Source organism: Ziziphus jujuba, chromosome 10, assembly GCF_031755915.1.
Source record: "Ziziphus jujuba cultivar Dongzao chromosome 10, ASM3175591v1".
NCBI classification, from domain to species: Eukaryota; Viridiplantae; Streptophyta; class Magnoliopsida; order Rosales; family Rhamnaceae; genus Ziziphus; species Ziziphus jujuba.
Window position 1 is genome coordinate 10793400 of NC_083388.1, and position 10494 is coordinate 10803893.

A 10494-nucleotide genomic window follows, 5' to 3' on the forward strand; every position below is an offset into this window, starting at 1 on the left:
AATGGTTGTGTGTGAGTTGTGTTTTTAGGTTTTGGTTATGGTGTTTTCTGGTTTTTAGGGTTCCTAAAGTGTTCTAAGGTGTTGAAGAAGAGATAAGAAGAAGAGGAACACGTTGGCTTTTGAAAATAAGGCTTAGATGTGTAGCCATTTCATTCATTTTATAATATAAGCTTGAAATTACAACTAGTTCACACATGCCAAGCATGTGAGCTTACAAAATGAGTAAAGTATTTGAAATTTAAAAAGTAAAATGGTCAACACCTAAATTTTCATACACAAAAGAGTCAAAAACCAGCTGCAACATGTCTATTCCAAATATAGTAAAAAGTGGCACATGGTTTGAACTAAGTTCCTATTGTTTAACTAGTTTGGGTAAACAACCAAACTAGCTTCACCTACTTAGTTCCCCTTTGTATCTGCTTATGAAACTTGGTTTGAAGCATCCTTGGTCATCAATAAATATTGTTCCAAGAGCTAGGAAAGTTCTGGAACCGGATCATGGGCCAAACAGATCCAAAACTGGCCCATACTCTGCATACTGGGCCCATCAGATACAGCAATCTGTTTGGAATAGAAAATGGACTTTCCCATGTCATTTTGACCTGAACTTTGAACCCGGGTCTTCTATATATGTCTGTAGACATCCCTCAAAATTTCAGCCCAAAACGCCATTTGCAACCTGAGATATAAGATAAATAGTGGAGCTATGTTGCTGGAAATTATGAATCCAGCACCATAGGCATTTCAAGAATAACATTCCTACTCTTTTGTGCATAATTTTGCCTATAATTTTGCATACATAACTTAGGCACAAAACATTATCAAAATATACCTTGCATAAATTAAAAACATACAAAAAAATATAAACTCATAAAAGGAAAGGATTTGATACCAAGGTGTGCATGCTAGCCGGTGACATGCTCCATCAAGTGGCAAAATTGCCACACTTCAACACTCCTCCTTGGCAATTTTGTATGAGACATTGAGAAGTCCTCTCAATATCTCAAATCTCTTCTTTCCCAATGGCTTGGTGAAGATATCCGCCAAGTTCTCCTCGGAAGTCACATACTCCAACTTCACTTCACCACTTGCTTCAAATTCCCTTAAGGAATGATACTTGACCGGTATATGCTTGGTCCTCCCATGTTGGACTGGATTTTGTGCAATTGCTATTGCTGAAGTATTGTCACACAATATTACCGTGGCTTCCTCTTGCTTCAAGCTCAAGTCCTCCAATAATTTCCTAAGCCAAACACCTTGATTAGCACAACTTGAGCAAGCAATATACTCGGCTTCCGCGGTGCTTTGTGCAACAGTTTGTTGCTTCTTGGAATTCCATGAGAAAGGACCATTTCCAAGAGTGTAAATGTAGCCCGATGTGCTTTTGCTATCATCCAAAGAACCAGCCCAATCACTATCACTATAACCAAGCAAAGCTTCATTCATGCCATCCTTGTACCATATACCAAAATCACTAGTACCTTTCAAATACCTTAGGATTCTTTTTGCACAACTAAGATGATTTTGTGATGGACTATGCATAAATCTTGACAAAACAGCCACACTAAACATGATATCCGGTCTAGTAGAGCATACATATAAAAGGCTAACAATTAAACTTCTATAGATGGAAGGATTTACCTTTGGAGAATCATCATCCTTCACCAACTTGGTGCCTTCATTCATAGGTGTGGCAACGCTATTACAATCTTCCATGTCAAACTTCTTGAGCAACTCCTTCACATAGCTTTCTTGAGATATGAAGATGCCCTTGGATGATTGGACAACTTCAATTCCAAGAAAGTATTTCATCTCTCCAAGGTTAGACATCTCAAAGTTCAATTCTAGCTCACTTTTGAAATTGCTCACTTCTTTCTCATTACCACCGGTCACTAGAAGGTCATCAACATAAAGAGACACCAACACCATGCAACCATGAGTCCTAATATACAATGTAGGCTCATTAGGACTCCTTCTAAATCCATGCTTTGTCAAAAAACCATCTATCTTGGCATACCATGCCCTAGGAGCTTGTTTAAGGCCATACAAGGCCTTGTGTAGCTTGTATACCTTCTCTTCACTTCCTTTCTTCACAAAACCTTCGGGTTGCACAACATAGACCTCCTCCTTCAATATTCCATTCAAGAAGGCTGACTTCACATCAAGGTGATATACTTTCCAAGACTTTTGTGCCAAAATTGCAAGAAGAAGTCTTATGGTTTCCATCCTGGCAACCGGTGCAAAAGTCTCTCCATAATCCACACCGGCTTATTGTGCATATCCTTTGACAACAAGCCTTGCCTTGTGCTTATTTATGGACCCATCCGGATTGTACTTGGTCCTAAAGATCCACTTCACCCCAATAGCATTCTTTCCCTTCGGTTTTGTTACCAAGCTCCAAGTGTCATTCTTGTTTATCACATCAATTTCATCTTGCATGGCTTGTCTCCACTCTTTTCTTGCCATAGCCTCATGGACATTGATTGGATCACTCAATGCCACATTACACCTTTCATAAATCTCATTAAGAGGTCTTGTGCCTCTCACACCATTACCAATCTCCAAATCAGACCCTATGGAGATTTCTAGCTCATTCTCATCATATTCATCATCATGGGCAGCACCTTCATTATTTCCTTGTTCCTCATCATTATCATGAGCTTCAAGCCGATTGTCTTCATCCATACTAGCCAACTCCTCCTTACTACAAACCCATTTAGCTTCCTCATCAACTTTTACATCTCTACTTATCACAAGTTTCTTGGTTTCCAAGTTATACACTCTATATCCCTTGGTCACATCACTATAGCCAACCAAAACACCAACTTGTGACCTTTCATCAAGCTTTCCTCTCTTCTCTTGTGGTACTAGGATGTAACAAATGCTTCCAAATACCCTTAGATGATCAAGAGAAGGCTTATATCCAAACCAAAGCTCAAATGGGGTTTTACTCCTCAAAGACTTTGAGTAAAGCCTATTTTGGATGTAGATGGATGTATTAACTCCTTCGGCCCAAAACTTCTTTGGCAAGCCACTTTCAAACAACAAACATCTAGCCATCTCCATGATGGTACGGTTCTTCCTTTCATATACACCATTTTGTTGTGGTGTGTATGGTGTAGTGAATTGATGAACTATACCATGATCCTTACAAAGTTGTTTGAAAGCCTCACTTGTGTATTCCCCACCATTATCCGTCCTTAACACCTTTATAGTGCAACCGGATTGATTTTGCACTAACTTCATAAATTCTACAAACTTCTCCAAAGCTTGTGATTTTCTTTCAAGGAAATACACCCAACACATTCTTGAGTAATCATCAATGAAAGTTATGAAATACTTGCTGCCATTTAAGGATGGAACACTCATAGGACCACAAATATCTGAATGTATAAGTCCTAACTTTTCCTTTGATCTCCAAGAACAAGATTGAAATGCTAGCCTAGTATGCTTTCCTTTTTGACACACTTCACACACATGTTCTTGCTTCTCCACCAATGGCATGTCTCTAACAAGTTCATGTGTGCCTACCAATGACTTAAAGCTAGCATGGCCTAGTCTTTTATGCCAAAGTTGAGAGGTGTTCTCAACTTTGGTGTTCAATGCAACCGATGCACCATTTTCATCCATATTCAACCTAAAATTCTTGTTTTTCATTCCAACACACATTAATTCATTTCCATGTGGATCAACTATAGTGCATGTCATGTTTGAGAAGTGTAATGCATATTTGTTCTCAAGCATTTGACCTACACTAAGTAAGTTCTCACATAAAGAAGGTACATAGAGAACATCATGGATAGTTTTGATACCTTTGGTGGTGTGTATCACCACATCTCCTTTGCTTTTCACTTCCATCAAGGCTCCATTTCCAATTTTGACTTTGTTGTGGCTGCTCCTATCCAAGTTTGTGAACCACTCATGCTTGTGAGACATATGGTGTGTTGCTCCACTATCAATGATCCATCCTTCATCATTCTTGATGCTACTAAAACAAGTAGCAACAAACAACTCTTCGGATTCACTATCACTTGCATTATCTTTAGCAACATTTGCTTGTTGCTTATCTTTCTTGTTTGCCTTGCATACTCTCTCTACATGACCCTTTTGTTGGCATTTATGACAAAATGCATCCGGCCTCCACCAACACCTTCTTGGATGATGACCTTTCTTCTTGCAATGGTGACAAGGTTCATAGGACTTCCTCTCGGGTTTGCTAGTTTCACCTTTCTCCTTTATGACCTTAAGCTTGTTCTTCTTTGGATTTTGTGTCTTTTGATGTTGTTTAGACACAAATGCAGCCTCCATTGATTCTTCATGTCTAATCCTCCTCCTTTGCTCTGTAGCTTGCAAGGCATTCACCAACTCGGTCAAGGAAATTTCATTTAGGTTCCTTGACTCCTCCAATGAAGATATCTTAGCTTCAAACCTCTCGGGCAAGGAGACCAACACCTTCTCCACAATCCTTTGGTCACTTAATCTTTCACCTAGCACCCTAATTTGATTCACCACATTAAGAAGCCTTGTGGTGAACTCCTTAACCGCTTCTTTGTCTTTCATCTTGATAGTCTCAAACTCCCTCCTTAGGTTAAGGATTTGCATTTGCCTTGTCCTTGCACTCCCTTGGAACTCATCTTGAAGTTTGTCCCAAGCTTCTTTGGCACTCTCACATGCCATTATCCTTGTGAAAATGGTATCACTAATACAAGAATGAATGGCGGTGAGAGCCTTGAAACCTTTAGCCAATTCCTCCTCATGGTGCTTGATTTGGTTGACCGTTGCCCCTTGTCTCAAAGGCTCGGGTTCTTGGGGATTTATGGTGACCTCCCAAAGACCATAAGCCTTCAAGTAGGCTTGCATCTTGATACTCCAAATGTTGTAGTTCTCCCCATTGAAGATAGGAGGAGAAGGAGTTGAAAAACTTGAAAAAGCCATGTGAATGTTGCTTTCTAGTATGAAGGAATATGAAAATATATTTGTGATTTCAAGTATCTCTTCACTCTCAAGGAACGAACCAACCCAAAAACCTCACAAATCTCACAAAAATGTGCCGTGCTCTGATACCACTTTGTTGGGGTGAGAAGGTTATGACCAAGAGCAAGCTAGCTTGAAGTGTTAGCAACAAGCAAGCTTTTGGTGATGCTCTTGGGAATGGTTGTGTGTGAGTTGTGTTTTTAGGTTTTGGTTATGGTGATTTCATTCATTTTTCTATATAATTTTGCATACATAACTTAGGCACAAAATATTATCAAAATATACCTTGCATAAATTAAAACATACAAAAAAATATAAACTCATAAAAGGAAAGGATTTGATACCAAGGTGTGCATGCTAGCCGGTGACATGCTCCATCAAGTGGCAAAATTGCCACACTTCAACACCATCAACCTAAACATGAAGTAAAGTAATTTAAGGGCTTATAAATGATATCCTCATGGTGAAACTAATAGAATGTCTTAACAGAATGACAAACGATATCCTAGGAATTATGTCACATTTACCTATTAACCTATTATAATAGAGCAATATAATGTTTTGATAAGTTGTATAGATGACATATCAATTTATAATTTAAAACTAAAAATCTAGTTGGGTATAAAATCCTTTAGATATTTGCAAGTTTTCAGAAATCAAATATATATGATAACTATATAGAGAATTGATGTTTTGAAAGATAATTTTTAGGTTATCTTTAAAGATATATTGATATGCATACTAAAGATAGCCCATCCCATTCCCAATCTCATTTTTATTCAATTATATATATATATATATATATATTAAACAATTCATTTACACCCTCTCAATTTGAACAAACTTTATTTAGAATTTATTCTTTTTAGAAATCATTATTGCCTCCTTTTAGTTTTTTAAAACTATCAAAAGAGACTAATCTATCAATTTTTATCAATTAATTTTAATAGTTAAAAATAGTTTTTAGGTTATCCTAAAAGATATATTGATATGCATACTAAAAATAGTCCATCCCATTCATAATCTCATCTTTATTTAATTATATATTTTTAAAAAAAATTCATTCACACCCTTTTTATTTTCTGGAGAGTTTATTCTTTGAAAATTCATTATTTTCTCCCTTTAAAGATAGTTTTTAGATTATCCTAAAAGATATATTGATATGCATACTAAAAACAGTCCATCCCATTCACAATCTCATCTTTATTTAATTATATATTTTTAAAAAAAATTCATTCACACCCTTTCAATTTTAACATTATTTTCTGTAGAGTTTATTCTTTTGAAAATTCATTATTTTCTCCCTTCACTTTTTTAAAACTATCATAAGACACTAATCTATCAATTTTTACCAATTACTTTTAACAGTTAAATGTCAAAATCATATTTTTATAATGTTATTCAATCATAAAATTACAAATTTTTAATTTTTTCTTGGTATTTAACTGTTAAAATTAACTAATAAAAACTAATAAAAATAACAAATAAGCCAATTTTGTAAAATATAGAAAATTAAAAAAAGATAATAATGATTTTTTTTTAAAAAAAAATGGAATCTAAATGAAATAATGATGAAATTGAATGAGAGCAAATAAAATTTGCCTGTATTTTTATTTACCTTCCGTTACCCATTCGGTTTTTAGGTGTTAGTCCTTTAATTCGTTTTTTCTTTCAAACAACAAAATTTTATAATATGAGAAAGTAAATCCATAGAGGTATTTTTAACATTTCTCTTAAAATAAACTAAGAAGTATTCTCCAAACTATCAAATTTAAATTATAAATATATTTGAAAACCCTTTTTTTTTTTTTTTTGTAATTAATATGTTTTAAAACCTAGAATGCCTATCGGGAGAGACAGATTTACAGAGAGTTTGAGACTTTTAGTGAATTCGAAAAGGGCAATTTAGCCTCATACCCTTTGAAATGGAGAAAAAATGATGGTTGCCTATCCCATCAAATTAAATTTTTTTTACCCATGTATTCCTATTTTACCCCTATTTTTAAAAAGATTAAAAAATTGAAACATTGGCTTCCTGTTCTCCTTCCTTCGCTTGGACTTTAACAGAAGTCATTGAAATGCAAACTCAACACCATTAGACCACTCTAAATCAACCATTCCATGGTTCTCATTGAAAATAAATAAACCAAAAGGTGTAGAGATTGACCAAAAGAGGATTACCCAAACAGACCCACAAGGGAACCCATAATGTTTTCTGCCATTGTTTTTGCTTTCCTTCTTCCCCAAACGAACCCACAACTCCATTGAAAAACTAGGACTTCCCTTTCAATTTCCTTTCCTCCTTCTTCCTCGAGCGAACTCACTCAACTGCAGAAGAAGACATCCTACTCCCATTCTAAACGACGGTGTCTTTGCATTTGTGCGAGACTCTCAGGTTCACCTACTCTAAGACTTTGGGTAATTGGATAAATGGCCGATCGGTGACTTGTCATTTGGCAATAATTATATTCTACGCTATCTCCTAACAAGGTAAGCAAATACTCTTGGGCATGTGTAAGTTAGAATTTTGGATAATTTACTTTTTTACAAAGTGTTTGCGATTGGATAATTTCAAAGCATTGTTGTGTTAGCATCAGTGGATTATAAGTGTGAATCTGGCTAAAGGAATAACAGAAGTGGAATAAACGAGCTTCTACTCTAGTTGTTCACTTTTAATGAATTTTTTTTTTTCAGCATGCTTTTTGGCATTGAAATTGAACTACTAACAAATCAACGTTTATAAATTCCACTCGCTATTTTTGTGCTAAAAAAAATATGATTATTTATTCCATTTTTTTTGGTAAAAATGTTTTACTTATTCCTTTTTTTTTTTTTTGGTGTGAAAAAACAATTTTGAAATCTCTCACGATCTCTCCATTGATTCTCTAAAGTCTAAACTATCAAATTGTGAAAGAACAAACCCAATAAGTAATCTTACTTTCAATAGATTTCCTTTTTAGTATGCTTTTGGGTTCAGTTAAACTGCCACCAAACTAGCACTATCAAATTTCTTTCTTTTATGTATTAAAAATATGGAAGAATTCAAAGTTCTTTTTTACAAAAATTGTATACTTCTTTTTTATTCCCCCACTTTCTAAATTACCTACTTGGGTTTAGACCACCTATCTTTTCATTCATTGTTCACTATTTCTACTCTCTCCTTTATTTTTGGTTATGTTTAATTAAGCCTTTGTATAAGTAGAGATTGTTTTTCCCCTACTACATAATCTCACATAACCTATTATAAACCTATTTTAAATCTATGGTTTTAAACTTATCAATTTATGTTTAACTTTGAAGTTGAGCATTAAAAGTTTTTTTCTAAAATAATCCTAATTGGATGTGCTCTTTTTCATCAAATCAATAAATATACATAGATGATGTTGACCATGGTAGACGTCCTTCATCAAAAAATAAGAAATCCTTTAATATACTCCATTACCACATGGTTGTAATGTATTTATATTTCCATCCCATCAAAATAATCTTTTTCTTTCCACCAACACATTCTTCAAGCTTATAAACAATCTTGTTTAAAATTGATCTTCATTAGATTTGTCTCCATCTAAACTCCTTAAAATGTATTTCTCCAAAATTTACTTCAAAAGAATAAAATTTCCACGCAAATTCACCGACTTGTAGTCTTTTGTACTTAAAAATAATAAAAAAAAATACTAAATAAATAGATTTTCCATTCAAATAAGAACAAAATACTAAAAAAAATAGCAAATAATAATCAAGAATATGAGTCATAAAATAACAGTATTTTATACTCATCACATGCCTACTATATCCATTCAAAGCATTCATCCCAAATCATTCATATTCAAAATTGTATACCACATTTTGCACAATGCGTTCAAGAATTTGAGTTTCAGGGATTTATGTTTGAATTTTAAGAATATAATATTCAATCATTAGGGATTATATTTCATCTTCAGGGATATATATTGGTGGCTTGGGAACTTGACTTAGTGAGATGATAGATGTCCAACATTTAATGGCTATAACAGAGCATGATCTACTACCCCAAAGCAAATGTGCTTCCATTCACATTTGGAGGTATTCTAAGTAGATTATTGTCTTCGTGATTGTTAAAGTATTGGACCCTAGGTGACACATCAATAATAAATGGAGATCTATCTTAAGGTCTATGTGAAGTATATTTATTTATAAACATTTACACATCATCATCATTGTTCACTACATATAGCTCATATGAAAAATATATGGTATATAAACTTTAAAGTTAAATGATATTTCATAAAATCCCAATTGAAAGTATAATAGACAACATATTTAAGCGCTACAAATGTAGAATTCATTTTTATATATGCAATCTTTATTTTTGGATTTTAGTATGTCCACGTATATTTTTTACTTAAAATTTCAAATTCCATCATAAAAAGGTATCACTGGAATTCATGATCTTGATAACAAGAGTTAATTTGTGAATATGAAATGGATCACTATCTGGCATCACCTTCAATTACTTAGCAAGGTTATAAGACTTTAAATCTTTTCCATAATAAAAGCTCAGCTTAAAATGTGATTTTCTATCCTGATGATAATAAATGAACAATGTTAAATGCATTTGCATAAAAAGTAGAAGGGAAAAAAATGTCTATTTAATGATAATGAAGTATGTTAAAAATTAAGAGTAATTACCCCAACAAAATAGTTTCTAGTTATTTACAAATATAGTCGATAAAGATGAATGAGATATTAAATTTTTAATCCAAGATCAAATTGTAAAGTACTTATAGCCATATTGAAATATCAATCTCCCTTTGCACATACATGTGGTTCATATTTGTAGATTCCATATACGGATGACATTTATTGGTATTCTTTATTGCACTTATTAATAATTATTTTTGGTAATTTGTGCATGTGATAATTGGCTTTTTTTTTTTTTCTAATACTCCATATGGTAATGCAATTATTTGTTTTGTATATGTCATCATAAAAGTTATACCAATACATTAAATCACAAGTTAACGAATGAATTAAAAAAAAAAAAAATTGAACCTTTCTCTTAAAAAAAACAATGTACAACCAAAATTATCAATATTTTATCAGTAATCATAATAGCATCTGCTAGTAATTTTGACAGAGTGTAACATAGTTTCTAGAAAAATTATCCATGACATCTATTGGCATTGCCGATACATTTTTCGGTAATTTCTTTGCTAATTTGTGCATGTGGTAATTATTTTTTTTTTTATAATATTTCTTGTGGTATTACATTATTTATATTGTATATTCAAAATAAAAGTTATACTAAAGAAAAGGAAAATGAAATTAAAAGAAAAAACAAATAAATCCATTAACAAAAAATAAATAAAAATTGTACAACCTAAATTACCAATGGCTTATCTGTAATTACGATAACAGCCATTAATAACAAATTTGCTCATGCATGTCAATAATCATTACATCTCACTAATTCCGTCACTCCAATACTACTTCAATACCTCTAAGTTTTGGTTCTCCATTAATGAACTCTTATGCAACCTT